Source organism: Dasypus novemcinctus, chromosome 15 (assembly GCF_030445035.2).
Source record: "Dasypus novemcinctus isolate mDasNov1 chromosome 15, mDasNov1.1.hap2, whole genome shotgun sequence".
Taxonomy (NCBI): Eukaryota; Metazoa; Chordata; class Mammalia; order Cingulata; family Dasypodidae; genus Dasypus; species Dasypus novemcinctus.
This window is the reverse complement of record NC_080687.1, coordinates 101,572,348-101,587,416: the sequence shown is the minus strand read 5'-3', so window position 1 is coordinate 101,587,416 and position 15,069 is coordinate 101,572,348.

Sequence of the window (15,069 nt, the reverse complement as noted above, 5' to 3'; positions counted from 1 at the left end):
GTGGGAGGGGCTGGCTGCCAGGCACAGAGGAGCCGCCACCACAATCAACAAAAGAATAGATGATACCGCTAAGCAGTGATGTGGCGGCAGGTAAAGGGGACTGTTCCTCTTTTGTGGGATTTCAGCAGCTCCATTTATGGATAAAGAAATAATTTAGTCGTTTTCTGGTCTGTGATTAAAACGGGCAAATTTAAATTCTCTCCAGAGATGATAAAAAAATACAATAGCATCAGTACACGTTGGTACCCTGTTTTAAGGCCGGTTTCAGGAATTGAGGCTGGAAAATTAGGAGTTAAAGACAAGTACAGTAGAGGAAGTGTTGGCTTTCGTTTGTTTGTTTGCTCTACTTAAGGCATTTCAGTGATGGCCCTAGTAACTGAATCTCCTTGAGAACCGGCTCTATGTTACAAGGGGTCTTCTCAGCTAACTGGTTTAGTTTTTTTAAAAAATCAGTAAAAACCAGTTCTCTGGCTTACCGGCTGTACCAGGAATGCTTCCTTTTTCTTTGAATACACTTACTTCAATTTTTCCCACGTTTCTTCACCAAATTTCTCTATCACAAGGGACTGCAGACAGTTGTTGATAAATCCATACTGGAACACAAAACAAGAGGGAAAACAGTATGTAAGGAAGCACGACACCCCTGCCGTAGGGTCTGCCTGTCTCCTGGGCAAAGGGCAAGGGCGTCCCTTGGGGAAGCTGAAGGACCTTCTTCTCCCTCCAGGGAGGCTGCTGAAGGGCTGGGCTCAGGCCCCCAGGACCCCGCGGGTGGGGTTTCCACAGCGAGAACATACGGACTATAGCTGACCTCAGATTCCAGTTAGAGACCGTCAACGAAGTGCTTAGTGCTCTCTGCCATGCTCTCAGACACAGGGAACTGGCTGGGGCAGAATGAAGAGCAAAAACACAACAGGGGCAAAGGGGGTGTCCGGAGGTGCGGTGTCAAAGGGCCACCCCCATGTCAGTTCCAAAAAGGCAAGTGAAGGGACCAAAGTCCTTCTTCATAAAGACGTGTCTGGGGCTGCGTGTTGCGTGTGGAGGTAGAAAGCCAACAAGAGAGCAGACAGCCCCTGGGTTAGTTAAAAAGCGCTTTCTGCTGGGTTTGCTGCATAATCTGTGATCTTTCTTTACTTTCTTCCCCCGGAAAGGTAAAATAAAATTAAAAAGCAGAGAAAAGTCCCCAAATCCCTCTGCTTCCTGAGGGCAGTGGGCCCCACAGGGGACCCCTTTCTACAACACGGGATTCCTGCCTAAGGCAGGAGATCGGCTTCTATCTGAGAGTGCCGAAGGAGCTCAGTTTTAGAAGGATTTCCTCATCGAGGGAAGAATGCTTTTGTCACAGGAACAGCAGTCTTGAGGCTTCTAAGTTCGGGGTTCCACTTGCGGGGGCTCCTTAAAGCAGAGAGCCCAGCGCGGGCCGGGGGGGCCCTGGGCTCAGCTGCGGCAGCTGCTCTGAACAGGAGGGTGCCGAGCCCGGCAGGACGGCCAGCTCCCCCAGGCCGGCTTCCCCTGCCCGTCTCTCCCTGCCTCTCCAGCCCCTGCCCCAGCTCTGTGGGGATGTCCCGATTTAGACTTCCATCGCCTGCTCCTGCTGCCCTGGGCCCACGCACATGCCCCCCTCCCTCCCCAAGGCCGGCCTGGCTCTCCACGCCTTCCTCTGCCTGAGTCAGCCCGGGCAGGTCGTGGCTCAAGAGCTGCGCGTCCGCGGAACCCGTCCCAGCCCCCAGCCAGCCCCGGCAGGCCCGGGGCCCCAGGCCTCACCCCTGGGCCCTCTGAGGCTCGTCACCACTGGCTCGTTTTGTTGAAGCACCACGCCCCATGTATGCGTGTAACATGCATGTAGTGCATATCTCTTCGCCTGTACACGCGTGCACACACAGGCACACGGCCGTGTTGTATAACCGTATTTCCTCTCCTTTGCTGGATTACAAGCCCTCGGGCTCGGGAAGTAGGCGTCATTTCTCACCCACTGACCAAGTGTGTGGCCGTAGTAGGTTCTTCATGAATTGAAGCCTCCCTCACCAAGGTCTTAAAAAGCCCCAGCGACTGAAAATCATGCCATGCTACCACCGATGCCACTGTTTATCCCTCTTGGCAAGAGCACCGGGTCACACGCAAACATCGCAGCATGGTGAAACCCCGAGGCGTAGGGGAGGCAGCGCACTGCGCTGCACCCGCACGGTCACACGGCTGTCAGCGTCCCTCGGGCCGGCGGACCTAGGGTCAGCGAGACCCCAGGGTCAGCACATGGTCCTTGGATCTCAACAATCCCCCAACCAGAGGCACAGCTAATTTGCTGGGGGGCCCCGAGCACGAGGGTCCAAGAGGCCATGAAGTGTGCCCTCCTCCTGCCCGCCGACACCGGGCAGTGTCTGCCCCTGGAGGGAGCAAAAGGGGGCCACAGATGGGCTGGTCCCTGTTATCTGGCCAGCCTGAGCGGGGGGCCCTCTCCACGGCGTCCTGCGCAGGACCCTCTACAAGTGAGGCCCTGGCTGGACTGGGCGAGGAGTACACATCGCCGTCTACATCAGGGTCACAACTTCTTCCCTCAACACAGGAAAAGGAGGGAGGGGCAGGACGACCGCGCGGGCCACGCATTTGGAGGGCAGGGGAAGTGTTCTCCTCGATCCTGCAACGACGGCACACGGCGCGATGCACCTGTGTGGAAGGCCTGCGGAACCGTACAGCTGAGCGTAAGCCACAAGGTACGTTGTGGACCACGGTCAAGCAGAGCTCCAAATTGGTTCAGTTGTGACAAACGTTCCACACTAACCTAACAGGCTGATAACAGAGGAAATTGCGTGTGGGGGTGTAGGGGGATTTATATGGGAATTCCCCAAAAACTTTTGGTGTAATTTTTCTGTAGGTATAAATCTAAAACATCTCTAAAAATAATATTTATTATTCCCCCCAAAAAAGAAAATAATGACAAGCCAGCACTCAAGTTCTCCCTCACCCTGGAGTTTATCGCCGTTGACCTCGTGGAATCATCAGACAGCTGGCCTGGAGGCACCTTAATCCTTCAGGGGCTGGTGGGCAGTTGTGGCACCTATAATCTAACCCCTGGCAGCCAGCCAGCCCTGAGAAACATTGGGGTTCAGAGAAGCAATTTGTTTCTTTTTTTAAAAATCCGGAAATGCTGAGCTTGAGCTAAATCTTTCCGTAAAGGTGGCCTTTCCACTCCAGCAATCCTGTTCATCATGCACGCCACCCGCTGGCCGGGGACTGGGGAAAGGCGGATCAAGTAGGTAATGCAGCACCAGGGAGCCCAGGAAGGGGGTGCAGCCGAGAGGAGCGGGTGTGGGTTTCAAAACCAGATGCGTTTCTGTCTCTTTGCCTTCTCACTGTGCCACTTTGGGCAAGTTACCTAACCTCTCTGAGCCCACCCTGCTCAGGAGTCAATGTGGAAATAATCATTGCTCGGCTGAGGACTGTGCTTGGGGTCACAGAGGAACAATTCTGAAGTCAGGCTGCGAGGTCGAGCCCGGACCCCGGGTCTGCCTGGCTGCGTGGCCCTGGTGGCTGAGCACAGCTCCCGCGCCTCCAGCGGTCTCCCCTGGAAAACGGGGCTGGGAAGGGACGTTCCTCTCAGGCTTGCAGGGAGGGTTCCGGGAGGTAGCAGGTGCCGGCTCAGGGCAGGGAAGCCGTTCTTTCGGGCTGCTCAGGCAACACGCGCGGAGGGGAGACGGGGGTGGGGAAGAGGCTGCGGGGAGCTACTCACCATGCTGCGGCGCCCTGGCCCGGCGATCTGCGCCGGTGGCTCCCCGCTCCGTCGGAAGCGCAGCCCCTCCCGGAAGCCTGCCTTGCCTTGCCGAGGCCCACGCTGTCCTCGGGGAACCAGGAGCTCAGCAAGGAGCAAACTGCTAAGCCCTCGGTGGCTGAGCAAGCAGAAGTGTGGACGCGGGAGGGGGGCCGCTGCCCGGCGCCCCAGGGGTGCCCACCTCTGGGGAGTGCAGCGGCAAGCATGGGGCTTCCCTGCTGCGGGGCAAGGCAGGGCAGCGCCAAGTTTCTCCCTCGCTGGGGGGGCGGGCACGGCCCTGGCCCGTGGGCCTCCCTGTGGTGGGGGAAGGCCTGGAGCACCAGCTGCCCTCCGCTGCCCTCCACTGGGCTCTCTCCCTCATCTCTGTCTCTTCCCACAGCTGCAGGGCCACAGGCCGGCCTCCCGCGGACAGGCAGGGCCCCGGCGTCTGTGCAGCCTGCTTTCCCAGAGCCGGCGAGCGGGAAGGCCGGGCGCCCGCCCCTGCAGGGTGCTGCACGGCCACTCCTCCTTTCATCTGAGCGATGACAGAGATGCACGCGGTGGCACCCCGGGGAAAGCGGATACCGAGGCCGGGCACGGGGCTGCGGGCCCAGGCCATCTCGGGGCCCCCGCGCGCCCCTGGGGGTGCCCCTCGGCTCCTGAGGGACGCCTGCCTTGAGAGCGAGACGGCGTGCTGGGAGTTCAGTCATTAACCTCCGCGATGGGACCCAAAACGGCGGGCCTCGCCCGGAGCTGGACCCTGGGGTGTCGGGCAGGACTCCCCTGGTGCCATGCCGCCTCCTTCATCCCCACTGCCCGTCCCCTGCAGGCTGTGACCGGTGCTTCCCACAGTCCATTTCCTGAGGACGGCCTCGGTCAGGGGCAAGAAGTCCAGCCACCGACCAGGCCAGGCAATTCTGGCAATGCCAGCGGACCTGCAGGTTGGGGAGTGAAAACGAGAGTAAAGATACAGACACCGTAAGATCCAGGGGTCCCCGTAAGCCCTCCCGGCTGCTGCGCCCTGCGCAGGGATAAAGCCACTGCACGGCTGTGACTCACGGTAAGGGGGCATCACGTGACCCTAAAAATGCCAGACACCAAGGAAGGACACGGAAACGGATGTGCAGGCAGCTATCAGATGCTCCCTCCTTAGCATCCCCACACCAACAGTAAGATCCCAAATAATTTGGCGGAACTGTTTCCTCCCCAAGAGGCCCACTCCCCGCCGCGCCCCCGCGCCCCGGCCGTGAGTCCTGCCTTCCTGGAAGCTCTCCCGGGCCCTCCACCTTGCAGCCTCTCCCCTCCCTGGTTCTTGCCCCCGCCCCTTCTTTGCACCACCTTCTCTGGGGAGAGTCCACGTACTCCGAGGGCCTCGTATCTGATTCAACCTCCTCTTCTTCCTGAAACAGGGGTCTTGGCTCATTCTCAAAAGCCGGACTCCCCATGTGTATTCCTATGTGGAAGGAACATGTGGTCAGAAAGGAGAGAAACAGGCTCTGGAAGGGATGATTTCCATAATTGCGCCTGAGGCCTGTGCCGCCCTTCAGCTGACGCTTCTTTCCCCTGCCAAGTGGCTTGCTCCCGCTTTCTCTGCAACAGCCCCCCCCCCAGGCCTGCTTTTTCAGGCAGCGCTCTCACGTTTAACAATAAGTAAATGGAGAAAGGAAAAAAATCTGCCTCTTCCTTTTCAGGCAGCAGATGGCAGGTCCCAGGAACTTGGTGGAAATTAGGCTTTCTGATTTTCTAATAAATTTCAGCATCTCCCACAAAAAAAGCACAAGCTCATTTTGCTTCTGATGTTAAGCACCAGATGGCACGGTGTTCGTGGGCTCCGGCCGCTCCCACCCAGGGACCTGCGCAAGGAGGGCTCGTTGCTGTCCCACAGAGGCTGAGCTTGCACAAACCGCCTGAACCCCGCGGTGGGCAATGCCCGATAATGGCACCGTCTACAGCAGGGGAGCAATTACCCCTCGTCCACGGTACGTGTGGATTTTCGCTGCCAGGTTTCCTAATTACGACCGCCCCCTGACGCCTGCTTTCGGTCAATGCTCTGTAAACATCTGAAGTGACAGGCACAGAGTGTGTCCGAGGAGAAGCGTCCCGGGTTTGAAGGCGTCTGGAACCCGGGCTGGTGCGTTCTGCTCTTCCACCGCCCTGGCAGCCCAGGAGGACGGTTTTCTCTCTCCCATTGCATCACAGGCCTCTTGCCTATCGCGTGATTCCTGTTTTCAGGGGCCTTTTCTCACTGCTACTGCTTTTTAAAAATCTTAAGCACGCCGTTCTGAGTTTTGACAGACGTCTACACCGGCGTCACACACACCCCAATAAAGACGTAGACACAGTAGAGCGTCCCCATGGCCTTTTCAGGCGACGATGCCCCACCCAGCAGCCATGCTGATAGCTAGTGCTGTGCATTGCAACCTCACATAAGCTGAATCACATACTACATTCTCTTTGGATGTACCTGCCTGCTTAGTTTTTTTTTTTTTGAGGTACCGGAGCCAGAGATCGAACCCGGGGCCTCTTTTGTGGGAAACCAGCACTCAATCCCCTGAGTTGGTTTTCTCATTTGTCTTTGTTTTTTTTCAGAGGTACTGGGGACCGAACCTGGGACCTGCCATGGGGGAAGCAGGTGCTCAGCTCCTGGAGCCTTGCCGCTCCTGCCTGCTTAGCTTCTAACCCACGGGTAGCGACGTGAAGCGTTCGGCTGCCCTTCCCCAAAGAGGACACCTGTGTGTGAGCAGAGGCCATTCGGTAGATATTCTGCACATGCAGTGAGCTCCAGGAGGACACGCCATGGCTCCTGTGTACAACGAGCAATGACAAACGCAAGCCCCCTTTCCTCAAGAGGGCAGGGGTAAGACACTGGGGGGAGGTCACGAGAGTAGGTCTCTAGAGTTGGAGCAAAGAGATGAGAGCAAGAAGGCAGGGAAGGAGTATCAAGGGAAGGAAATCTTCTCAGAGAGAGCATCACCATTCTCCGGTGGTATGCTGGCTTTTGCGCTGTAGGAACGGCCGCCTTGCTCGGCATGGGGCGCTGGGGGACCCCAGGCCGCCTCCGGCTCTGACCAGCCCCGGAAGCAGCAGAGGGGGCTGCACGTGTCCTGGACGCACCTTAGGACCCCGAGGGGGGACGTGGCCCAGCTGCTGGGCTCCCCGAGACCCCTCTGCTCAGACACGTGCCCCACATGGCCCTGCCACACATCTGGCGTTCTCATTCCTGCAGCCAAGGCTTCGGCAGCATCCACGAAAAGGAAAGCATGGTCCTTCCTTTCGGCTAAGTGGAGCGGCTGGTGGTCACCTGTTTGGCCAAGGGGGAAAGGGGCACAGAACAGATAAGCTTTGAGGCGTGTGCATCAAAAAAAAAGAGAGCGATCACTCTCAGAGCACCCGGCAAGGCTGACAGCACGGCCTGGGAAGGGCTAGCTCGGTGCAGGGCGCGGGGAGGCCCTGGGCAGGGGAGGGAAGGGAGGACAGGCTCGCCGGCCCTCGCAGGTGGCGCAGGTTGGCTTTGGCTGTCTCCCTTGCAGGGCTAATCCCTCAGTGCGAGAGGCCTGGAAGTGGGCAAGACTCGGCTACGGGGACGGGTGATAAGAGCCAGGTTCCCTTCAGGCCTATTTTCGTCTCTGGAAGGTTCGCGTGTGGAAATGCACCCGGCACTTACATGACCCACACGGAATCGCCACGCGTGGAGGTCAGAGAGTGTCAGGGATCGGCTCCCCTTCCTATTAACGCATCCCGACGACGTCTGAAGCAGCTCCGAGCACGTTAACTCCCCCAGAGAGGAGGAAACTAGGGATTCAGAGGAGTTAGGTGGCTTCCTTGAGGTCCCCACCAGCTATGGCAGAGCAGGGGTTCGAGCCCAGGCCCCGCTCCTACATGTGCCTCCGAGAAAAGAGGACCGACGGCTGGAATTCGCCTCCTTCTTTTTTTCTGGAAGAAGCCAGGCCCGCCTTCCCAGGAGGGTCGGGCCTCCAGCTCGCGGGCGGGCCGTCTGCCACCCCCGCGGGGACGGCGTCTGCGCACGTGGAGGGTGCGGGGCCGAGGAGGCCCCGCGCGCCGCCCCGGGCCGGAGCCCTCCGTGCTGGGATCTCAGAGCACGGCCTTTCGCTTCGAACGAGGAGACGGGCAAGCAGGGCCCCGTGCGCGCTGGCAGTGCCACCTGCGCGGGTCGGAGAAGAAACTGGGGCCGGCCGTTCCCTTCCGTTTGAATTTCAGACCCTCGCGCGCACGCACGAGGGGACGGCGGAATTGTTAGGGCGCGGCGCCCCCGTGTGGCCGGAGGGCGCGCGGCAAGGCCTGCAGACGCGCCCCTGCCCGGCCGGGCGCGGGGTGGGCATGTCCACGCAGCCCGAGCAGGTGCGGGAGCGCGGCCCCGGGGCAGCCGCCGAGGGCCACGCGAGGCCACGAGCTCGTCATTCTCCTGCCCCGGGCGGCCGTTCCGCTCCGTGTGGAACGGGCTGGGGAGCCTCTCTGGGGGGGGCCCGGCCAGGCCGAATGGGAATTGTGCAATCTGCCTCCTTCACAGCTGCCTACAGGCAAACAAAAGGCAGACTCGGAGACGTGCGGTCAGACGAGGGTTATGGCGCTCTCTTCATTTGGGGGCTCATTGATGACCAAATCCAGCAACATTCCAATCTAACCCAATCTCTACTTCCACGTATTGCTGGAAAACCTACAAATAAGAAAATTAGGTGGTCTGGGGACCACATGCAGAGGAGGCAGGACAGTGACACATTGTCGCGTGGTACTCAGCTGACCACAGCTTATGTACTGATGTTTTCCAAGGTTCCATAATACTAGCATTTGCAGTGTTTACTGTGCACGAGATCCTGCAGCGAGTGCTTTCGTGCCTTATCATATTAAGTGCTCATAGCCAGCCCATGAAGGAGACACAGGTAATATGCCCCTTTCACAATGAGAAAGCCGAGGCTGGGGCCATCCGGTGGGTGTGGGGACAGTGGACTCAGCAGAGCTTCGCCGCAGAGCCCAATTTAACCACACATAGGTTCAGTGACAGACTCTGCAATAGGCAATTATTATATGCCAGGTACTTTAACAGGTCTAAATTCATTTAATCTTCATAATAACGCTGTAAGCAAAGAACTATTATCGTGAGGCCTGATTCAGCTATGTGGGAAATAAGGCCTGGGCAGCCTAAGCCACCTGCCTGAGTCCACACAACCGGCTTCCAGGGTCGGCCTGGGGCCGTGGGGTAAGATTGGGAAGCTTGTTCATTCTGTGGGGTTTCTTGGCAAAGGAGGCACGTGGCATGTGGGGGTTGAAATCCCACCCATGCTCCGCTCTGCTTGCAGAACCAGCCACTTCCACCCACAAGCACCTGGAGAAAGGGGTGCCGTGGTCACAGGAGGACACTATGAGCCCCCTGGGGCAGTCCTGGCCCTCGACGCTCAACTGCCTCTCAAGAGGGGCTTGAGTTTTAGGAGCAGCCGGAAGTCACCTGGAGCTGGGACCCGTGAGTGCTGTTGGGGAGCGCTCTAGCTTCGGGACACCGCCCTCTTGAGCCCAAACCAACGCTGGTTTTCCCACATGGCCCTGAGCACCCCACGTGAGCCTGCACCATTTGGCCTCAGCCGCCTCTGGCACCGCATTCCCTCCCACTATTTGTGCTCTGTCCACTCCAATCTCAAAGCACTTTCTCCACCTTGTTGCCTGCTTTCCCTCACACCTCGCATGTTCCCGCTCTTCCTTAGCTCTGGAGGTTGGGGAACCCTCGGGCCCCAGTCCTCTGTCCCAGTCTACTTTGATCTCACCGGTACTTTGGTGACTTCATCTTAGCCCACAGCTACAAATTCCATCTCTATGACAAGGGCTCCCCAGCTCAACCACTGAACTACACCCACTTCCCAATGAGGGTTGGGTTTTGTTGTTTTTTTTTAAGATTTATTTTCTAATTATTTCTCTCCCCTCCTCACCTCCTTCCCTCCCCCCCCCCACCCCCCCCGCCCCCCCCCCCCCCCCCGCCACCGTCGTCTGTTCTCTGTGTGTATTTGCTGGGTGTTGTTTTTTTTTTGTCCACTTCTGTTGTTGTCAGGGGCACGGGAATCTGTGTCTCTTTTTGTTGAGTCACCTTGCTGTGTCAGCTCTCCGTGTGTGCGGCACCATTCCTAGGCAGGCTGCACTTTCTTTCACGCTGAGCGGCTCTCCTTACGGGGTGCACTCCTTGCGCGTGGGGCTCTGTTACACGGGGAACACCCCTGTGTGGCCCGGCACTCCCTGCGCACATTAGCACTGCACATGGGCCAGCTCCACATGGGTCAAGGAGGCCCGGGGTTTGAACCGTGGACCTCTCATGTGGTAGACGGACGCCCTATCCATTGGGCCAAGTCTGCTTCCCTAGGTTTTTTGTTTGATTTTAGGAGGTACAGGGATTGAACTCAGATACGTGGGAAGTAGGTGCTCAACCACCTGAGCTATAGCCACTCTCCAAAAACCCTTTACATTTTGAGCTTTTGTCACTTCACTTATTTATGTAATTACTCTATCAGTCAGTCAATCAACAAGTAATTATTGGCATAGACACCATTCTAGGCCCTGGGAAGAGAACTGTGACTAGAGTAGACAAAGCCCCTGCCCTCTTGGAGCGTACAGTCTAACAAGAATATAGAAAAACGGGCACATGTATGTGTGTGTGTATGTGTGTGTGTGTGTAATCATGTGTTAGACAGGGTGAACATAACAAAGAAAACCAAAGCATGGCAGATGTTGGTTGAAATGTGTCTCCCAAAATACGTTGAAGCCCTAACCCTCTAGTCCTCGGAAGGTGAGCTTATCTGGAAATGGAGCCATTGCAGATGGAAATTAGCTCCGCGAAGACAAGGTCACACTGCAGTAGTGTGGGACCTTAATTCAGTATGGCTGGTGTCTTTATAAGAAGAGAAGAGACAGACTGATATGCTGGCAGAGTCCACGTGACGATGGTGGCAGAGGTTGGCGTGATGCTTCTACAAGACGGGGAACACCAAGGAGCAACGGCAAACACCAGAAATCGGCAGAGGCAAGGAAGGACCCTCCCCTCTGGGTTTCTGAGGTAGTGCTTCCAGCCATCCAGCTCCAAGACTGCGAGGGATGCATCTCTTCTGCCTTAAGCCAGAAGTCTCTGTTACCTTGTAAAGGCAGCCCTGGGAAACTCAGACCCTAGAGATTAAGAGCAGTGGTGGTTTAGACTGGATGGTCTGGGAGGGCCTCCGAGGAGGTGACATCTACACATTTGAGCATGACACCCGAGGCCAAGAGGGTCAAGAAAACGCTCCCCAGTGCCCTCTCCTGTGCCAGCTATCGCAGATTCCCCAAGTACGAGCTTTTGGGGACACTGCCGGCCTCCCCCCCAGCACTAAGCACAGCTCAATTCACAAGTATTGGTGCGTGCCTTTGATTGCCGTCTGCGTCTCCCACTAGACTGAAAGCTCTGTGAGAGGCTCCGTTCATTCCCCACTATGTGGCGGGCACAGGTGCTTCTCAATATTCTTTGTCAAATGACAAACAAATTGATTCCCAAAGAGAATGTCCAGTAGGCTTTGGTATCTTCCATGGACTATGAGGTTGACTAAAATGGCCATGGGAACTGATTTACAGAGAGTCTCTGCCCAAACCCTCCCTTCCCCCCACCACACGCCCTCAGCCCCTGCCAAGGAGCTGGCATGAGGTGTTGATGAAGAACGAGCGGTCTCGGGCACCTGGGGTTGGGGCAGGGGAATGGGTGCCTGCAGCAGCCAGAAGCAGATGTGGCCTCAGGGTGTCTGTAGATCCCAAGAAAACCATGGGGGAGGGCTGCCCCAAAAGTCGCCTCTAGCCAGGTGCAGTGATGAACAGCATGCCCTGAGGAGGAGAGAAGATGGAGAAACCAAGGGCAGCGAAGAGCAAGGCAGGAGCAGGGCATGGCTTGGGAGTGTCTCTTCCTGTGGACACGTTGGGCAGCGCAGATGGATTTCACCCCACAAAGTTCCCGGGTGCAGCTCCAGGTTTCCTCCACCACCACCCCATGTGGCTACTGCTCCTTCTGGGGGTTCTGCTTCCACCTCTGCTCTCTCCAGCTCCAGACCTCATGAAGACTCGATCCTTCCTCCCCATCAGACCAGGGCTGCACCCCTCTCTTGACTTTCCCCCATCTGCCTAATGTGATTCTCCGTGGCGGCTCTGCCAAGGACCTCCCCTTATCGTCCACCTCTATCTTAGTTTCCCAGGGCTACTGGGACAAAAGACCACCAACTGAGCGACTTAAAACAACAGAAGTTCATGTCAGAAGTCGAGGGGTCACGGGGCCTCGCTCCCTCTGCAGTTGTCGGGAGGGGTCCTGTGTTGCCTCTCCCTGTGCCGGCAAATCCTTGCTGCTCCTGGTTAGCAGCGCTCTGATCTCCGCCTCCTCCATCACTTGCCCATCGTCTTCCATCCATCTCTTTTCCTCTTCTTATAAGGACGCCTGCTTTACTCCAGCAGGACTGCATCTTCCATCCACAATGACCCTTTTCCAAGTACGGGCGCATTCTGAGGTACTGGGGGTCAGAACTTCCACATTGGGGGATCTCCACGTGCCCCGTAACAACACACTCCCTGTGATTATTCTCACTGCACGCCGTCCCCTTCGCTGACTCCTCTGCTGAAGTCCAATCTGTCTTTTAGGGCTCCAGCTAAATGGACTCACCTCCTTCACGGATCTGCTGTAGAGACACTCCAGGAGGAGGAGGTGCCTGCACTCTTATTTGGGGGTGCCCTCTCTTCCCCACTCGGTTCTGTCGGAGGGCAGAAATCCCATACTGTCCTCTGTTGCGTGGCACATAGCAGTGCTTCATAAAGACGTGATGGACTGATGGAAGGATGAACCTTGGCCGCAGTGTTTATGTAGACCTGCTGTCCATTTCTCACTCTCATAGGGCTGAAGTGTTGTGTTTTTCCACTTGGGAATTTTGTACAACTGAAATGTGGACCTTCCAAGCAAAACAGATTTCCACCTTAACAAAATTACTTGGTAGCAGCTAGAACCAAAGACATTCAGGCATGACAGCTAAGTCAGAGGAAGCCCTGGGTATTGGGCTGCTGGGCACCTAAGAAGGACTAGAACGTTTTGTGACACTAGATGTAGGGGGCTGAATAATGGCCCCCCAAAGATGTCCACATCTGAATCCCCAGAACCTGTGAATGTTACCTTATACCTCACACCCCAAAAGGGACTTGGCAAATGTGATTAAGTTAAGGAGCTTGAGATGGGGAATTATCCTGGATTATCAGGGTGAACCCAGTGTCATCACAAGAGTCCTTAGAAGAGAGAGACGGGAGATAAAAGTGAATAATTGGAAACAGGACGATGGAAAGCAAGAGGTTGATGAGATGCGTGGAGGAGGCCACGAGCTGATTGTAGGTGGCCTTGAGAAGCTTAAGAAGGAAAAGAAGCAGATTCTTCCGTAGAGCCCCCAAAAGGAACCAGTCCTGCCGACGCTTTGACTTTAGCCCAGGGGGAATGATTTCAGACTTCTGACCTCCAGAACCATGAGAGAATAAATTCGTGTTGTGTGAGGCCACAAAGTTTGTGGGGATTTGTTACAGCAGCGACAGGAAACGAATACATTATTAAAAAGGGCTATGAGGGGTGAGGAGGTGCCGTCTCCTGTTCGGACCTCGCTTCCTGGGCTCTGTGTCTGAACAAGGGTACCAGAAAGCCCTGCCAGGTCTCTTCTGGCCACCATGTTCTCCGTTGCATAGCAACCAGGCAAAGGGCTGGGACACACCATTCAAACCAAACTGACAACCCCCACCAAAGCTTCCTCGCTGAGGGAGAAGACCCTTTGTAGAGGGAGCGGGAAACCAGGGGCTAAAGAACAAGCCAGGTGCCAAGGACGCCCATCCTTTCTTTTGACGATCAGCTGAGGAATAGGTGGATTTTCACGTATCAAACCCGAGACAGTCCTGGGAAAGCTGGAGCCGCGAGCACAGCGCCCTGGCCGCCGGCTGATTCAGTGGAATATCCACGCAAGGGAAAAGAACCCGTCAAGCCAGCGGCTTCTCCTGAATTGTCTCGTCTCCGATCTGATTTTGCCAGCGCCCCGCAGGCGCCATCTCAAGCTTCACCTGGTGGAGCTCAGATCCTGGGTTTTTCACCAGTTTCAAAGACCTGCAATCACCCCACAGGTCAGCTGGTGTCTCAAGTTTCTGAGTCAGGGGATTTTCATTTCAGGCTAGTCTGTGTATATATATAGTCTTGTCAAACACAAAAATATGCAAAACATAAAGCAAAATGGAAAAGAGCAGCTTCATTTCCCAGAAGCAATCCATGTTAAAAGAGAGCCAGGGCTCCAAACAGCCCCCTGCCTGTTTATTTTTTTCTTATCTGTAAAAGCAAAATGTACACAGTGTCTTCACCCACCGCAGATGTCAGGGGCAAGCTATCATAAGGTGGAGTCTGATATGAAGCAGAGTAAAGAGACCTTTATCCTGGGTTTATCCCCAACAATAAACTTTCATATTTAGATCCTCCAACAAGGGCCACATTTAGGGAAAAGAAAGATCCATGATGCGGTGAAATTGTGGTACTTTAATGAGGTGTGTGAAACAAATCTCCCAAACATTTATTAGTCACTCAAATAGCTGGTTGTATGGGGGTTAGTGTAGGCCACAAAATAAACAAAACCTCCAGAACATGGAAGTTGGCACTCAGAAAATAATAAGGGCTAAACCATGGACTAAAGTTAAGAGAATGGTTTTTAAAATGTGTTATCATCAGTTGTAACAAATGTTCCACACCAGTGCAAGGTGTTAGCAACAGGGTGGTATATGGGAACCCTGGATTTTACCCATGATCGTGCTGTAAACCCATGACTTCTCGAAGCAAGAAAAATTAAGTAGTCTTCAAGCATTTTCAATATGTTTTCATTCTGAAAACTTGTTAACATAAAATTTCTTAAGAATGCCACCGAATTACTTATTAATTTTTTTTGCTCCTAGGACTTATGAATAGTTAGATTGGGAATCTCCAGTTCACACAGATGAAGGGTTCTTTGTAAGAAACTCAACAGGGAGAAATTCATCCCGTAGGCCCAGCAGGAGAGATTTATTCCGCTCTCAAATGGCCTTTGCCTGGGAGAGTCCAGGGCCCCTTGTCAACGTGAGTCTTGGTGCTTCCTCCTCAGTCCTCCTGCCTCATCCCCCTGGCACCTCTGCATTCATGGGTATGTCCCCTCGGGTGACTCTCCAAGAAAACGCCGGAGGACATGGGTGAGAATGGACGGAGCGAGCGCATTCTCCACGCCGTTGGTTCCTACACTTGAGTGGGGTTCTTCCAGTTTCGCCACTAGCATGAACAAAAAGCCAGCAGAAGG